Below are 18,619 nucleotides of genomic sequence, written 5' to 3'. Positions count from 1 at the left end.
TGGGCTTAAACAGCAGAAATTCACTGTCTCAGACCCGGAGGCTGGATGTCGAGGTCAAGGGTCACAGGGCCGGTGTCCCCAGGCTGTAAGGGGGTGGCCAGGCCCTCCCCACTGCTGCTCTGGGAGCTGCTGGTGTCCTTCTGTAGAGCTTTCTCCATGCATGGCCACTTCCTGTGCATGTCTCTGTGTCCAAGTCCGCCTCCTGTGAGGACAAAGACCTATGGGGTTTGGAGCCACCTGACTCCAGGAGGACCTTGTTACTTTATGGGGAGGGGAGATAGCCCCAGGAAAAGATGAGAACAGGGTCACCAGACGCTTGGGAGATCAGGGCCCAGGGACCCTCAGAGAGGGCACGGTGCACTGCCCAGCCCAACAGCCTGCGTGCCAGCTGAATCACAGGGACCTGTGGCCCTGTCCCAGCACCGACAGGCAGTATGGGTGCAGGTACATGGGAGGAGGTGGGGGACGGGAGAAAAGGCGCCATGAAACTAAGATAGAGCAGGGCCTTTAGGGACTCCACGTGGGCCATCCAACTTGGTCACCCAGGTCCCCACAGAAAGGATGAGGAAGCTGTGAGCCAACCCACCAGGGAGCTGCCAGTCCAGGAACCCAGCGTCCATGAGTGACAGCCCTACAAGCATCCAGGCCTGAAGCACATGCAGGGTGTCGTCTGTCTGGACATTGGCTGATGGAGCCGTGTGCCCCACCTCCCTCCAGGACAGGGCTGGACACCCCCGCTGAGACCAAAGTCACCGATAGGCTGGTCCCAAGCAGCAGAGCCCTTGGAGGCAGGAGTTGGGGACAGGAAGGGCTGACCTCACTGCTGCTCAGGTGACGACACACAAGTCCAGCCATGCTGTGCCTCACCTGCTGGGCAACTGAGGCCCCCAGGCCCATCCCCCAGGGCACACCCTGACCTGGGGTATCTTCACCCCTCGCGGCGCCATGGGAGGGGTTAGAACAGGAGATGCATAGAGCAAGGGGACCGGGGTTTGTCTGGGCCTCCCCTCCAGGGCTCTGCCAGGGCCCCCAGGACGGGGACCTCTCCTCTCACACTGCCCTGTGCCCTGGGAGTGCCCGGCCTCAGAACCACCCCCGTCTGTCTTCCAGGTGGTGCTCCCGAGGTGACTGTGCTCCCCATGGTCGCGGAGTGCAAGGCCCCAAAAGCAGGCGTGAAGGTGACCCTGGCCTGCCTGGTGACAGGGTCCGACTCAGCCACCTGGAACATAGGCACAGAGGAGCTGCCCACAGAGGACGTTGTGATTGGGGGTTACAAGCAGAGGGTCACCTACCTCTTCTACCGAACCGTCGTCTGGAAGCCTGGCTCACTCGTCTGCAGTGCCAAACACACTTCCAAGACCTTCCAGTGGCCAGGTGGGTGGCCTCCAGCATGTCCCAGCATCTTCCAGGGCCTGGCCTCAAGGACCAAAGCAGGGACTGGGCCCCGATGGGCACCCAGCCACCTCCCAGAGCGGCTCACTCCCTACCCCCCACTCTGCCCTCAGCCGCTCCAGCTCCAGCATTCGAACCCAGTCCCTTCCACCCCTGTCCCCAGAGTGCTGGAGGCAGCAGCCCCTCCCCGGCCCCTTCCCTGCCCCTCCCTGCCCTACCCATGTCTTCCCGTCCACCCGGCAGCCTGTCCCCCCTGCGCCCACGATGCTCTCTGACCTCGGCTGCCCACTGCCCCTCTGCTTTCAGCGTCTTGGGAAACCCAGACCCTCTCCGTGACCCACAGGCCAACTGTCTCAGAGAAACTCACCCCGGCCCCCACCACTGCCAGAGGCCCAGGTGAGGAGACCCTCTGCCAGCTTACCCCTGCCCGCCTGTCCATGCCTTAGGCTGCCTCCTTCAGGCAGCCGCCATGACTTCTCCTGGGAGTCTTCAAGTCACATCCTGGTCAGGAAGGACGGGGCTCTGAACTTACGGCTCCTGAGCACCTACCGCGTGCCAGGCGCTATGCCACGTGCCACCCAGGCCTCTCAGACACCGGGGGCCCGCCGGGTCACACCGCAGGGAGCACAGTGGACGAGGAGGGCCCCGGGGCAGCACCAGGACGCCCCCGCCCACGGGCCTGGCTGAGACATGGGCTTGTCCTGGAGGCTTTTGTGGGGACTCATTGCCAGAGCAGCCAGGAGCACGGAGCCCGCCCCCCTGCTCCTCACAGAAACACAGGGCGCCCCCTGAAGGCGGGGGTCGTGTGGTGCACCCCGGGTCTGCCAGCCAGGCGAGGGTGCCCGTGCTCTGAGCGGGTTGCCAGTGCGGCAGAGGTGTGCTGGGCAGGCGCAGGGAGCCCTGGCCGGGGTGGCCCCCCACGGCGCTCTCAGCGCCCACACGGCCGGCTGCCGTCGGCTCTCCCGGGGTGCGTGCGCCCAGACACATCCTGGGGACGGTCCCTCACTTCCAGATGGACGGAGACACGGTTACTGTGTCCTTTGCGGTTTTGTTTTTATTCTTTGTTCATCCTCACCCGAGGATACCCTTCCCGTTGGTTTTTAGAGAGAGTGAAGGGGAGAGGGAGCGACAGAGGGAGAGAAACATTGATGTGAGAGACACATCCATTGATTGCCTTCCCCACACACCCAAACCAGTGCTGGGGATTGAGCCAGCAACCAAGGTGCATGCCCTTGACTGCAATCGAACCCAGAACCCTTCAGTCTGTGGGCCGACGCTCTAACCACTGAGCCACACGGGCCAGGGCGTGTCCCTTTACAAGCGTGCTGCTCCTGGCCTGCTGTCGGCCTGTGGCCGTTCACCTGCTGGCTCTCACGCCCTAAACCACAGAAGATGTTGCCAGACGGATGGTCCTTGAGCACCTGGCAGTCGGTCAGGGCCACCAGGCCGACAGGGTCCCACCAGAACCGGAGCGCACTCCGGGCACCGACACAGGGACCATGGGGCCGGGGTGGGGCTAGAACCTGCACCTCACAGCTGGGGCCACAGAGCGGCCACTGCCCCGACCACGGGCGGGCCAGGAGGCAACACCCTCACCCACCCACTTCCCCTTCAGGGCCCCCGACCCCTGAACCCAGGGATCACGAGGGATCCGGTCACCATGCCCAGACCCCAGCCTGGGTCCCAGCCAGAAGCTGGGGTGCTGGACCCCTCTCTCCGAGGCCAGTCCCTGGGGGCACGGACCAGGGGGAGCAGGGAAGGAACGGGCCAGGGCCTCCCATGTCCTCTCTCCACAGCCCTTCTGGCCATCTCCACCGACAAGGACACGCATTCTCCAGAGGCTGCCCATGGCTCGGGCACAACCGGGCTCCTCCCCACAGCTGCCACGGCGCCCAGCAGCCTCGCCGTCCGGGTCCTGGCCACGCCTGGAGCTCACGACTCTGCCGGGGCGGCCTCCTGGCTCCTGTGCGAGGTGGCGGGCTTCTCGCCCGCAGGGCTGCGCCTCACCTGGCAGGAGGGCCCGCGCCAGGTGGACGCTTCTTGGGTTGCCACCGCGGCGCCCACAGCCGAGCCGGGAACCAGCACGTTCCGCACCTGGAGCGTCCTGCGGGTCCCGGCCGCCCCCGGCCCCTCGCGGGCCACCTACACGTGCGAGGTCAGCCACCCGGCTTCGGGGAGGCTGCTCAACACCAGCTGGAGCCTGGACACTGCAGGTGAGCCCCCTCCCCGGGCACAGGGCTGGGGGCGGGCAGCAGGGGCAGCGGCCGGGTCTGTGCCGCCCCCGGGACAGCCCCACCCGGCTGACTGGGTATCTGGAGTTTGCACTCGCTGTCCCCACACCCGGGGATTTGGGTGACCTGACACCGGTCCGTCCCACCCATTCCTGCTGTCCCCACACTGGGTGCTGGTCCAGGAGGGCGGGCGGCGGGGACCCCCCCCCCCCCCGCCAGGTCCCGAGGAGCAGCCATTTCCTGTGAAGACACACCGGTCACCGGGCACGGAGCAGGGCCTTCCCCGGGTGGACACGGGGTGGTCACTGCAGGCGGCTGTCCCCCAGGGATGTCCGTGCCTCCCCAGGCTCCCAGGGCCCCAGAACCCGACCCAGACCACGGCCAGCACCTTGGGAGCCGGGTGCACCCAGAAGGGAGGCCGGACCCCATGCTGACTGTGGAGGGGACAGGGACCCACGGGGTGGGGCTCACAGCGTCCAGGTCTCACCCTCCCCTCTGAGCTTCCTGCCAGGCCACCCCGTCAGGCACGGTACCCAGACCCTGCCCCGTCCTCGTCCTCCTGGCCTCCGTGGGACGGGATGGGCTCGCTGGGCTGGGCCGCGAGCGGGACACCATCCAGGCGGCCCAACCCTCACCCGCTGACCTGTGCTCGGTGTACACAGCGCCACAGGCTGCGCAGGACTACGGAGACGGCCCTGCCCGCCGGGCTGGTCACGAGGGATCCGGTCCCCAGGCCCCAGGCCCCAGGCCCCGGCCTGGCTCCCCGGTGGCTCTCAGTCTCGATGGCGACGGACCGCTGTTCTTTAAATTTCCATTTCGCTGAGGACCCCTGAGTATGGAGCATACGCTAGGAATTAGTCACTCGTTACTCAAAGAATAAAATGAGGAGAAGCAAAGCTGTACCCGCTTTTTATTGTTAGAGCCAACAGACCGCAGAGCCTTGGCGCTCACCCGTGCCCGGCCTACCTCCCGCACCCACGCCACCGACAGCAGGCCCCGCGGCCTGCGCTGCGTGCGGGTTCCCAGGCTCACTTCCTGCCCGGCCCCGGCACCCCGCCCCGGGCTGGGCAAGTCCCCCTCCCAATCCAGCGGGATGAGGATGCCATACTCCCGTGGTCGGCAAACTGCGGCTCACGAGCCACATGCGGCTCTTGGGCCCCTTGAGTGTGGCTCTTCCACAAAATACCACGGCCTGGGCGAGTCTGTTTTGAAGAAGTGGCGTTAGAAGAAGTTGAAATATTAAAAAATTTGGCTCTCAAAAGAAATTTCAATCGTTGTACTGTTGATATTGGGCTCTGTTGACTAATGAGTTTGCCGACCACTGCCATACTCTAACCTGGGCATGTGCCCTGGCTCAGCCCTGGCACTCGTCCGGACGCCGTCAGGGCCTACACACCTCCTGGGCCTGGCCTCCTGCCCCCCACACATCCCAGCTCTCCACGCCAGCCACACGGGGCCCTTCCATCCTCCTGGACCAGGCTCTCTCCCAACACAGGGCACCCGTGCATGCTGTTCCTCTGCTTAGAGTGCTGTTCCCTCCTCTCTTTGTCTGGTTGGCAACATCTCGTCTTCCACAGCTCATCACAGCTGCCACTTCCAAATATATACTTTAAGTATTTTTACTGATTTCAGAGAGGAAGGGAGGGGGAGAGAGAGATAGGAACATCAATGAGGAGAGAGAATCATGGATCAGCTGCCTCCTGCACGCCCCACCCTGGGGATGGAGTCTGCAACCCAGGCATGTGCCCTGACCGGGGATCGAACCGTGACCTCCTGGTTCATAGGTCGACGCTCAGCCACTGAGCCACGCAGCTGGGCACAGCTGGCACTTCTGAGGGAGGCTCCACGGCCAGGCTGCCGGGGTCGGGCCGGTGCGTCTGCGTGTACCGACGGCCAGCGCCTCCCTGGCTGTCTGGTCACACGTGTGTTGACTGATGTGCTCGTGTTTCCTTATGGTTCACCTGCCCCATCGGGGCTGTGACCCACCTGGTTCTGCTGGGCCGGGCAGGGGCCTGGCCTCGAGAAGGCGGGTTGCAGGTGCCTGTCCGGTGGGTAACAGGGCGGGCACTGGACTCTGTGAGCTGTCGCCTCGCGTGCAACTGCCGCCGTGGGGTAGACTGCAGGACCGGCCTCACCCGGCGCTCTTCCTCCCCAGGTCCGGCCCCGCCCCTCTGGGGCCCCCTGAGCATGGACGAGGACTGTGACGGCTCCGCCGACCTGGACGCGGCCCTGGACGCTGCCGGCCGCCTGTGGCCCACCTTCGTGGCCCTCTTCCTCCTCACCCTGCTCTACAGCGTCTTCGTCACCTTCGTCAAGGTGAAGGGCCGGGACCCGGCCCCCCTGGGCTGTGCCCAAAAGATGCCCTTCCAGGGGGCTCGCTGGAGCCGGCCCGGGACTGTGCGGAGCTGGGAACCCCCGGCAGGAGGGCAGTGGGCCGTGGGCACCGGCCTGGCCTGAGGGAGCCGCCCGGGGCCCTCACAGCGCGTGGGGGGGACTGCACAGGTCCCCTCAGCCACAGGCCTCCGGGACAGGAACACGGCCCCCCGCCCGGCCCGCAGAGCCGGCCCTGACCCTGGCACCTCCTCCTGCTGCCCGCTGGCTACCCCATAAACAGTTCTGGCTCCTTGCGCCTGCCTCCGTTTCTGTCCCGGCCATCAGGACGTGCCTCGGTCCCGAGACCAGGGTGCTGAGCGCCCACTCACAGCAGGGGTGGGCTGCACGGAGCTCCCTGGAGGCCCTGCTCCACCCAAACCCAGGGTGCAGGCTCTGCAGGTGCACAGGTGTGTCCGCACACACAGCTCACACAGAAGCAACATGCACAGTGCACGCATGCAGCATGCCCCTGCACACACACACATGCACGCATGTGCACGCACACACAAGGCACATGTGTGCCAGTCTGCAGGCAGCACGCACACTTCATGAGCATGTTCCCAGAACCTGTAAGCCAGGACATTGATTTGGGAGGGTTCCTCTTGTTGCCGGGCAGCATCGTCACAGAGAGAAGCTGGCACTTCTTGCTGTGCAGCCAGCTGCCACGGGGACACCCACCGGGACAGTCACGGGGACATCCATGAGGACACCCACCAAGACAGCCAGGGGCCCAGGGGTGTGGGCGCCCCCAGAAGCTGGAAAAGGCCAACTGGGTTCTCCCTGGAGCCTGTGGGAGGGGAGGGGGAGGATCCAATCAACCTGAACGCTGCTCAGCAAGGCTGAGGAGGCACACTCGGGGCATTGGCCCCAGCCGCTGAGGAAAATGAGCACACCACTGCTGCTCCACCCTATCCCATCCCCACTGACGCCCCGCCAACTCTTCCCCCCACCCCCCGCGCTGTCCCCGTGCCAGCAGCCCAGGTCACAGCCGCAGGGGCCCCTCATCCCTCCCCTTGCCACCAGGAATCCTACTGTAGGCATGTAGGACCCTCCAGGCAGGTAGGACCCTCCAGGCATGTAGGACCCGCCAGGCAGGTAGGACCCTCCAGGCAGGTAGGACCCTCCATGCAGGTAGGACCCTCCAGGCAGGTAGGACCCTCCAGGCAGGTAGGACCCTCCACTCAGGTAGGACCAGCAGGCAGGTAGGACCCTCCATGCAGGTAGGACCCTCCATGCAGGTAGGACCCTCCAGACAGGTAGGACCCTCCAGGCAGGTAGGACCCTCCACTCAGGTAGGACCAGCAGGCAGGTAGGACCCTCCAGGCAGGTAGAAAGCGCTCACCAAACAGGCAGTGGCAGCATCAGGATGCCTTCGGCTCGGCCACGGCCTGGTGCGCCGTCCCTGCATGCTCACCTCAGCTGTCACAGAGGCAGCCACTGTCCTGCTCTCGGCGTGATTCCCTCTGAGCCCGCTCGCCCCCTCTGCCATCTCAGCAAATGACCACCCGCCGCATGGACCCATGGCCCTCCGTCCGCCGCTGTGCACAGCCGGCCTCCTGCTTCACCACCCGAGACACCTCCCGCCAGAGCTCCCAGGAGCCTCCAGGCTGCCCCCCTCCACCTACAACCGGGTGGTCTTTTGAAACCTGACTTGTCCTGGCAGCCACGGCTCAAACCGCCGGTGGGTCCCCATCATGCGAGCGCGAAGTCAGAGCTCGCCCAGCCAGCCCGCTGCCCACCTGCACGTGGCCTCCGCACCGGCTCTCTCCGTCCAGGGCAGCACAACTTGTGTGTCCCCTGGTGCTGCCTCCGTGTCCACGCTAAGCTCCGTGGGAGCAGGGACAGGGCACCCCAGCACCCACACCCCCTGAAGGGAGGAATGAACGAATGGATGAACGAATGAATGGAGAGGGTGCAGGGCGCCGGGCTGGGGGCTGAGGGTCTCAGAGCCTCAAAGGCATCATGGCTGGGCCTCTGCCCTGAGCCCCGCCCTCAGGAGCCCCCCTGGGGGTCACAGCTGCCTCCTGGCTGTTCCCAAGGGAGCGGGCCCTACTTTTCCCTCTGCCCTTGGAATGGCACCCTGGAGCCCCACCCACAGGCCCCTGAGCGGCCAGGAGGGAGGCCGGGCCCCACAGTCCGTGGCCCGGGGTTCCCCTGAGTGCGTGGGCGCCTGGCTGGGCCGGGAGTCAGTCCTGGAGGTTCGTTCTGTCCAGGAAACACATTTATAAAACAGCCCCTGACACCGGGCATGAAACACATGGACACCACGCACACCTGACCCTCACACCTTTTGGTGCCGACACGCCACAGACCTGGCCAGGACCCTGCCTGGGGCACAGCCCAGAGGCTCCGGGGAGCTGTCTGGTGGTTTCCGAGAGCTGGGGCACGTCCAGCACAACTTCCCTTTTTCGTCCCTAGTAAACACCAGCTGGCCCGCCCGCTGCGGGAATCGGTCTGCCGGAGGCATGTGATGGTCTCGTGGGCCCCCACGCCCTGCAGCTCCCCGTCACTGCGGCCTCCCCCCGGGGTGCCCCCCCGCCCCCGCTTAGTGCAGAAACATCTGTTTCCAGTGGTTGTGACAACAGGGCACACACCCGCCCACACCTCGATCAGGGCCTGACAAGCCTGGCCCGCCGGTCAGTGGCAGCAAGCGCGCTCCGGCCGGACCTGGGCCCGGCTCCGCCTTCCAACCCTAAGGACTACCGCTTCGTTTCTGCTTTCCAAACGGGGTGACGTCCTGCCCCGACCACCCTCCGCTGGGGCCTCCCGGGAAGAGAGTTCTGAGAAGTGCCGTGAGCGCTTAGCTGAGACGACAGACCAAACGCACCACAGCCCCTCCTGTCCACACGCATGGCTCGCCGGACGCCTGTTCGCAGGTAACAAACAAGAACCACAGCCTTCCCTCCACGGAGTGAGGTGGCCTCACAGGCGGCCTGCACCTCGCCAGCCCTGCTCCCAGAGGAGCCGGAGCCCGTACCCCGTTCACTGTCCCTGGGGGCTGCCCTCTGTCCGTGTTGGAAAATGGTCCAATTGGACAGCCTGCCGCTGAAACACTGAGCCATGGCCCCAGCGGGTCTGGCTCCGTGGAGAGGGCCTCGGCCGCGGACTAAAGAGTCCTGGGTTTGAATCTGGTCAAGGGCACGAATCTCGGTTACAGGTTCCCCAGCTCTGGTCGGGGCGCGTGCAGGAGGCAACCAATCGATGTGTCTCTCTCACATCAATGTTTCTCTCTTCCCCTCCCTCCCTCCATTTTACTTTCTCTAAAAATCAATGGGAAAATATCCTCAGGTGAGAATTACCCAAAAAAGATAAACAAGTGAGGGACCATCTGAGAGTTCCACCCACCACAATGCATGCACCCCGTCTTCGTTCTCTGCGGGGCGCTCATGGGTGATGCACGCATGACTCCTAGACTACACGTGGGCATAGCCGGTGGCCTTAAGGTGCATGAGGTCACGGCACAAAGGTCCCGGATGCTTTCTTCAAAAGTCAACTCCTGAGACAATGGCTGTGCAGTGGCCCCTCAGCAGCGGGGACCGCTGTCCATGGTGCTGCCCTGCCCACAGCCTGGGCGAGCCGCTGTCCATGGTGCTGCCGGGCCCGCCCCCTGGGCGAGCCGCTGTCCGCGGTGCTGCTCCTGTTTTTCTGAAGGGAGTAGTGTTGAGGGGAGGTTAAATAAATGGACTTTGTGGTGTGGTGTTTGTTGTTTTTTTTTTTAATCATTTCAGGTTTGCAAATGAGCTAAGCAGACGACAGTACAGAGTTCCCATACTCCAGTGCCCCTCAAACGCCACATCTTCACTTATTGTTTTTTAAAAATATATTTGTATTGATTTCAGAGAGGAAGGGAGAGGGAGAGAGAGAGAGAAACATCAATGATGAGAGAGAATCACTGATCAGCTGCCTCCTGCACGCCCCACACTGGGATGGAGCCCACAACCTGGGCACGTATCCTGACCGGGAATCAAACCGTGACCTCCTGGTTCATAGGTGGATGCTCAACCACTGAGCCATGCCAGCCGGGCACATCTTTGCCTATTGTAAGTATATTTGCATTGGTGTTTATGACCATTTGTTATAAGGAACTGATATTACAACATTATTGCTGTGGCTGGTTTATCTCAGTGGTTAGAGCATCACCCCTCGCACCAAATCATCTCGGGTTCAATTCCCAGTCAAGGGCATGTACCTCAATTATAGGTTTGATCCTCAGCCCCAGTCGGGGCATGTGCAGGAGACAACGAATCGATGTGTCTCTCTCATGTCAATGTTTCTCTCTCTATCTCTATCTCTATCTCTCTCCTCCCTCCCTTTCACTCTCTCTAAAGATCAATGAAAAAATACCCTCATGTGAGTATTGAAAAAATAAAATAAACATTTAAAAATATATTAAATATATATTATCTATACTAATAAAGGGGTAATATGCTAATTAGACCGGACATCTTCCGATGTCCATCCGGACAAAGCCATGGTGGCAGGGGCCAAGGCAGAGGCATTTAGGGTCAATCCAGCCATCAGGGGAAGGCAGTTAGGGGGCGATCAGGCCAGCAGGGTAGGGCTGTTAGGGGGTGATCTGGCCAGCAGGGGAGGGCAGTTATGGGGTGATCAGGCTGGCAGGGGCGGGCAGTTAGTGGCGATCAGGCTGGCAGGGGAGGGCAGTAAGGAGGCAATCAGGCCAGCAGGGGAGGGCAGTTAGGGGGTGATCAGGCCGACAGGGGAGGGCACTTAGGGGTGATCAGGCCAGCAGGGGACGGAAGTTAGGAGGCAATCATGGCCAGCAGGGGAGGGAAGTTAGGGGGTGATCTGGCCAGCAGGGGAGGGCAGTTAGGGGTGATCAGGCCAGCAGGGGAGGGAAGTTAGGAGGCAATCATGGCCAGCAGGGGAGGGCAGTTAGAGGGCAATCAGGCCAGCAAGGGAGGGCAGTTAGGGGGTGATCAGGCCAGCATGGAGCAGTTAGGGGCATCAGACCAGCAGGCAGAGGTGGTTAGGGGTGATCAGGCAGGCAGGCAGGTGAGCGGTTAGGAGCCAGCAGTCCCAGATTGCAAGAGGGATCCCAGATTGGAGAGGGTGCAGGCTGGGCTGAAGGACACCCACCCCATGCATGAATTTTGTGTACCAGGCCTCTAGTTATTAATAACACCCATGGTTAAGATTGTGGCACATGCCTTACATTATACAAGTCTATGAGTCTTAGTTTGTCTTGTTTTTTAGTGTTTTGTTTTTTTTTAATTACCTTTATTGTTGAAATATTACAGATGTCCCCTTACTTGCCCCATTGAGCCCCTCCACATCACTCCTGCCTCCTCCCCAGGCCTTCACCACACTATTGTCTGTGTCCATGGGTTATGCTTATATGCATATACTAGAGGCCTGGTGCACGAAATTCATGCATGGGGGGTTTCCCTTAGCCCAACCTGCACCCTCTCCAATCTGGGACCGCTTGAGGTATGTCCAACTATCCGTTTAGGCCCAATTGGGCCTAAACAGGTGGTCAGAAGGATGTCCGACGAGCGGTCGGACATCCCTCTCACAATCCAGGACTGCTGGCTCCCAACTTCTCTCCCCTGCAGGCCTGGTCCCCCCAACAGCCTTCCCCTGCAGGTCTGGGTCCCCCCAACTGCCCTCCCTTGTTGGCCTGGTCACCCCCAACTTCCCTCCTCTGATGGCCTTGTCACCCCTAACTTCCCAAAACTGCCCTCCCCTGCAGGCCATCTTGTGGTGGCCATCTTGTGGCAGCCATCTTGGGTCCACATGGGAGAAGCCATCTTTGACTACATGGGGGTGGCCATCTTGTGTCTTGATGTGCCAGTCAATTTGAATATTACTCTTTTATTAGATAGAAGTTCTTTTTTTAAAATCTTTATTGTTGAGAGTATTACAGACGTCCTCCATTTATTCCCCACATATCACCCCTCCACCCAGTTCCTACCCCACCCCAGGCCTTAATATAAAATCTACCCTCTTAACAGATGTTCAGGTGCAGGCACTATGGTGCATAACTAAAACTTTACACACATTGAACAACAAAGGAATAAGACTATCACCACCAAAAATATCAATGAAATGCCAAGGAAGACAGCAAGAAAGAAGAGGAGTGAACTAGCTACAAGAAAGACAGAAAACTAGGAACAAAATGGCAAGAGTAGGCCCTTCCCTGTGCATAATTAAATTAAATGTAAATGGAGAGAAACCAAGATGGCGGCATAGGTAAACACCTGAAATTGCTGCCTCGCACAACCACTTCAAAACTACCACTAAAAGACAAAACGGGCATCATTTAGAACCATGGGAAGGCTGGCTGAGTGGAAATTCTACAACTAGAAGGGAAGAGAAAAGCACACTGAGACTCAGAGGAGGTGCGGAAGTGAAGTGCGGAGGTACGGAGGCGCGCGTGGAAAGGGGAGGCAACTGAGTGCGCGGCTGTCTTTTTCAATCGGGAGGGAGATACAAGCTCCCGATTCCTCTGAACTCCAGTTCCGGGGGAGACTCTGGGGACCCAGACTCATACTGGGAGCAACTGGACTGTCTGGCTTCTGGCAGAACTCGAGGGCGGCTTTCTCTCAGAGGTACTTGCAGCGATTACTGAGGGACACTGAGACCCTGGGGCCTCTTAGGGCAGGACTGAGGATCAGCCATAGCTGTTTGCTCCACGCTGAGACCCAGCCCCACCCAAGCTGTGTGCAGCAGCTTTTGTATATGAATGGCCTGACTCTTTGCAACCTAAAATTACCTAACAAACTGCAGCTGGGTCAGAGAGCCCCAGAACTTCCAAAAGAAGGCCCAAGGTCCCACAGCAACTTGCATTGCTTCACAGCTGGGCCTCATCTGGGCACCTCCAAACCCCAAATAAAGAATAGGAATCTGCAGATCTCTCCGTAGCTCCTGCTGGGTGGCCTCAGGCAGAGGCTAAATTTGCACCTCCTTGGATCTCCCAGTGGTCAGAGTGGGACCATCCAGATTACAACTCTTCAGATCCATAAGGGACACACTCAAGGGGCAGACTCAGTGAGCACCAAAGCCCCACTGAAGCAAGTCTTGTCCCATAAGGGTGTCTCCAGCACAGAAGTTCTCCCATCGTAGACACAGCTGATCCTCCCAGCAAACTGGCCTGGAGGTCAATTCCTCCCAGTTATACCAACAACAATAAAGGCTTAACTACAACAACACTGACCACACAGCCCACAAAGGGGTGCACCAAGAGTGTCCACCTCAGGTAATTGGGGAGGCTGAGCCACTGGGCCCTATAGGACACCTAGCACACAAAGCCACTCTATCAACACAGGGAAGCAGCCAAAATGCGGAGACAAAGAAACAGGTCACAAATCAAAGAAATGGAGGATATACAGTTCAAAACCACAGTTATAAGGTTTTTCAAGAATCTTCTAGAAAGCGACGATAAATTTAGTGAGACCCTTGAGGGTATGAAAAAGGACCAACTAGAAATTAAGCATACACTGACTGAAATAAAGAATAATATGCAGAGATCCAACAGCAGACTAGAGGTTCACAAGAATCAAGTCAAAGATTTGAAATACAAAGAAGCAAGAAAACACCCAACAGGAAAAGAAAAAAAATAGAAACCAAAAATATGAAGATAGTGTAAGGAGCCTCTGGACAACTTCAAGCGCACCAACATCAGAATTATGGGGTTGCCAGAAGAAGAGGGAGAGCAAGATACTGAAAACCTATTTGAAGAAATAATGACAGAAAACTTCCCCTACCTGGTGAAAGAAATAGACTTACAAGTCCAGGAAGCGCAGAGAATCCCAAACAAAAGGAATCCAAAGAGGACCACACCAAGACACATCATAATTAAAATGCAAAGGGCAAAAGACAAAGAGAGAATATTAAAAGCAGCAAGAGAAAAACTGTTAGTTACCTACAAGGGAGCACCCATATGACTGTCAGCTGATTTCTCAACAGCAACTATGCAGGCCAGACGGGAGTGGCAAGAAATATTCAAAGGGGCATAAAAGGGGAGTGGACTGACAATTCTCAGGGGGAAAAGGGTGTGGGGGTTCAGGAAGAGACTGGACAAAAATCATATACCTATGGATGAGGACAGGTTGTGGGGGAGGGGGGGTAAGGGCAGAGAGTGGGGTGGGAATTGGATAGAGGGGAGCTATGGGGTGAAAAAGAGGAACAATTGTAATAATCTAAAAAATGAAAAATAAATGTAAATGGATTACATTACTCAATCAAAATGGAATATCCTCTGATGGGGATTAGAAAAATAAATAAAAATAAATAAGAAAGGAGTCACAGAAACAAAAAGGGCCATTAAGGATGATAAAAGGGTTGATTCCCAAATGGGAATGAGGCCACGGGAAGGGGTTCCTGTGAATGCCCTCAAAGCCTCTCTTTTCTCTGGTTCCTGAAAGCCAGGCCCAGATCCAACCCGACAACTCACAATTCAACTCTAGGCGAACTCAGCCTCGCCTGAAGGAGCGAGCAGCGAAGGATTAAAGAAAGACAGACAAAGAGAATAAGCTGGGTTTGGGTGATCTCCTGTGCCTGGCTAAGGCCACAGAGAAAGATGCAGAAAGCAAGCTGAGCCTTTATTTTATAGTCAGAGGTAAACAAGGTAGTAGTCACCATAGTTACAATGTTCTTATGAGTTTCACTGGTTTTGGCAGCACCTGCTGCACCTCCCACAGCCCATTAGCTACCCAGATAGTATCTAGGGGGCTGTAGAGAGCGCCGGGGAAGGCACATGGGCATTTCTTTAATTATTGTCAGCTGAATCCAGTGGCTTCCGCAAAGTCAAGTCCTGGAAACACGCTTTGCCAGAGGCAGGAGTGTTGTCAGCTTGACCTTCAGCCCAGGTGCCAGGGGGTGGGTTTTGTTATTTAAATCCAGCCAAGCACCAGGAATGAATATGACTCGGGCCCACCCAAGAATTCACATAATCTTCTTTGTCCTGACTTTTAGTAAAACTTCCTGTTTTTTGCTGTATAAAATAAACACGCTGTATTGGCTCAGGGTCCCTGTCCCTGTCCCTGTCAGAGGATAGTGGTCCCACCCGGCCCCAGCTTTTTCCTTCCATCTCTGTGTCTGTCTCTTTCTTTCATTTTCTCAATCCCCAGCTGCCCCTACTCAGGAACCGGACCGCTCTCTAGCCGCGCTGGACACGGAAAAGAGAGAAATATTTACAGGGAGTGTCCACTTCCTGCTTTTCTACCATCTGCTGGGCCTCAGTCGTTAAATTCTTCAGCTGACCCCATGTTGGCACCTCAGCCCCTTGCATAGCCTTCCTTTTCTTCTTCCACTTTACTGTCATCGGGGCAACTGTCTTTTGAACGAAGGGACAAGGAGCTTCTCTGGGTCCATTGTGGTGACGAATATAACGCTCTGGTGCCCAAATTGGCTGCTCTGATCCTTCTGGAAAGATACAAAACACAACCTCTTCCCCACATCATTACTGGATCTGGTAAAACTCTTGTCTGGTTTGTCCACTGGGCTAACCCAGCAGAGGCTATTGTGCAGGAGGCCCGATGCCTTTCCGCTGCTGTACAACCCTCTGCATTGTAATTAAAAAATGTAACACGCCCTGAACGGTTTGGCTCAGTGGATAGAGCATCAGCCTGCGGACTGAAGGGTCCTGGGTTCGATTCCTGTCAAGGGCATGTACCTTGGTTTTGGGCACAACCCCAGTGGGGCATGTGCAGGAGGCAGCTGATCGATGTTTCTCTCTCACTGATGTTTCTAACTCTCTATCCCTCTCCCTTCCTCTCTGTAAAAAATCAATAAAATATATTTTAAAAATAAAAAATGTAGCACTTAACATCCTTCTCCCCCTTTTTTGTTTTTATAGTTGCTTTTTAAGAGTAGCATTGGCTCTTTCCACTGTTGCCTGAGTCCTGATCTATCACCCCAGGGAGAGTTTGCCAATCCTGCGCTTCCCGGGGCGGCATGATGAAGGTTTACTGAGCCGGCTGGAAAGGCTGCAGTGGGGTCAAGGATAAGGCCCCTACTGGCTGGTGGGACGGGGCTGGCTCCCCTTGAAGTTTCCCTGCCTAGGGGGCATTGGATTATCATCAACATCAGTCTTGGAGTGGCTTTCATTTACCCAGTGCTTTATTCTCCTGCATCCTGAACATAGTCCAGCTGCTTGCTCCCACTCCCTGTAGCCCTTTGACTTCCATTTCTAGCATTGCAGGCTTCAGCAAGTGCCCTAGTTCGCCACAGTTAAAGCAGCCCCCTTTCCTTTTCTGCTGACTAGTGAGTAACATCTCCTTCAATGTGGCAGCTAATACCATTCCCTGAACGTAGGCTGGTCCAATGTCAACAAAAACATGAGTGAAATACTTCCATAATAAGTAGGCTCCAGGTGAGAGACAAGTCTTTGTGACAATATTAAGCCTCTGGTAACCTTCCAATACCCGTCTTAGTTCCCCTGCCACATTCATCCATTCCCTTTCAGGAGTGGGCTCTGTGCAGTCCCGAATCAGGGACCACAGACTGAAGGTAGAGAGAAGAATTCTCCCTAGACCTTCAACTATATAACGATCTCTAGGTTGCGTTCCTACCTTCTCGCCCGTCTCTACATTTACCTTTCTTTCCTCAGGAAACCATGGGCAGGTTTTACTTACAAAATCCAACAAATCGAAAAGCTGTTGATACCTCACACAACAGCCCCATGCTTGGAGCATAGCCTTAAGCATGGATACATATAAATTCTTTTCCTAAGATCCTGAATTTCCCATGTTTTACACCTAGTTATTACTAAACTTTGCTCCTTACCTTCCTTTTTGCTTTCTGCACGTGCTTCACTGGAGTGTCCTTTCACCTGACAACTGCAGTTCCCCCAAACTCAGGCCCCATGTTGGGCGCCACATGTGCCGGGCCAGCACAGCCAAGGGTTCAGTGAGCCTGAGAGGGGCCAGCGAAGGATTGAAGAAAAGACAAAGAGAATAAGCTGGGTCTAGGTGGATCTCCTGTGCCTGGCTGAGGCCACAGAGAGGGATCCAGGCGGCAAGCTGAGCCTTTATTTTCTAGCCAGAGGTAAACAAGGAAGTGGTCACTATAGTTACAATGTTCTTGTGAGTTTCACCTGTTTTGGCAGCACTTACTGCACCTCCCACAGCCTATTAGCTACCCAGGAAAGATCTAGGGAGTAGTCATAAGGTCAAGCTTAATTGTGCTAAGAGGGCTGTGCCCTCCAAGCTGGGACTTGTTTGTGGCTTTTCCAACAGGTCAGTCCGAAGCTTAACCCTATAGCCACTCCCTATACTTTCTTTTTTTAAAAAAAAAATATATATTTTATTGATTTCAGAGAGGAAGGGAGAGGGAGAGAGAGATAGAAACATCAATGATGAGAGAGAATCATGGATCAGCTGCCTCCTGCATGCCCCCAACACATGTGCCCTGACCTGGAATTGAACTGTGACCTCCTGGTTCATAGGTCGACACTCAACCACTGAGCCACAAGCTTCGTCGGCTTTCTTTTGTGAGAGGATCTTTCTGGAACACATGGGCCTCAGAAACCAGCCTAGGGCATGTGCCAGGGTCCTGAGACAGCCCCGTGCGTGGACACCGGTCACTTGTCATGCCCTCGCCAGTCACCGCGGCCACCGTCCCCCTCCCCCCGGATCCGAATGGCAGCACCTGTGCCCAATGTCCTGTAATGACCACAGGAGATGGGTGTTCTTGACCCCACCCCCATCGTTGGAACAGGCAGCTCAGCTTCCACACCAGTGACCAGCAGCAGGGGTCACAATTTGTCAGAAACCTGGCATACACGTGGGAGTGGACTCTACGGGCAAATACCTACCAGCCGAGACACTCTCAGAGTTTCACGAAAGTCCGAGATGGGGTGAGCCACCCAGGGCTTCTTGGGAAACCCTAAGCATCGCCCACAGCTAGCACAGCCGGGCACCGGCGGGCTGGGCACCGTGGGGAGGAACCGGGTGGAGGGAGCCGGGTTGACCATCAGCTTTCCCTGGGGAGGGACCAGGGGGCACGTCCCACCCCGAGGCTGTGGCCTGAGGGTTTGCACAGCGGCCATGGCTGCTCCTGCCCCGAGACCTGCCCCGTGCGAGGCGGGGTCACTTCCTTCCCCGGAACCCAGAGCCCGGGGGCTGCCTGACCACCTCTGCGGGGAGGGCCGCAGGAGGACGGCCAGACCTTGAGGGCAGGACCTCCGGAGACATGGCCCTGGCACCGTGCCCCAGAGAGGCATGGAGTCCGCCCAGCCCCGGCCCTGCACCCCAGGCGGAGCCTTCGAGCCCCTCGCTGAGGCACCTGCGCACCCCTGGACCAGGATCTGGGACTTGGATGTGAGAAACCCCAAACCTCGAGAGGTGGTGTGAGGACTGGACGGCAGGACAGGCGGAGGGGCCCAGGGGACGGTTGGCCGGCACACAGCTGGACGGGTGCTCCGGGGCACCTGGGCACTGGGCCTGCAGATGCTCTTCCAGCCTGAAGGGCACAAGCCCAGCCCACTGACCCCCTTGAAATGAGCCTTCCTGGCCCCCAGCACTTCAGGGGTGGGGGCTCTGGTGCCTCCCAGCACCCCCAAGCCAAGGCCAGACCTCGGACTCACAGGACAACCGAGCTACGTGGGGCCGGAGTCGCAGACACTGAGGGCCCAAGGCCCTTGCGGTGGGTCCGCGCCCTCA

The 18,619-nt window shown here is 58.0% G+C and overlaps 1 gene segment (V, D, J or C); it reads left to right on the top strand.

The window, feature by feature from the left end:
* Window positions 1-434: 434 nt before the first annotated feature.
* On the top strand, window positions 435-6,080 carry LOC307098333 (Ig delta chain C region membrane-bound form-like). The segment is given in 4 exons: window positions 435-444; window positions 1,111-1,374; window positions 3,189-3,605; window positions 5,779-6,080.
* The last annotated feature ends 12,539 nt before the right edge of the window (window positions 6,081-18,619 follow it).

The sequence above is a fragment of the Cnephaeus nilssonii genome, assembly GCF_951640355.1.
Source record: "Cnephaeus nilssonii genome assembly, chromosome: 4".
NCBI classification, from domain to species: domain Eukaryota; kingdom Metazoa; phylum Chordata; class Mammalia; order Chiroptera; family Vespertilionidae; genus Cnephaeus; species Cnephaeus nilssonii.
The sequence above is the reverse complement of the archived record's forward strand: the minus strand, read 5'-3'. Positions and strand labels throughout refer to the sequence as shown.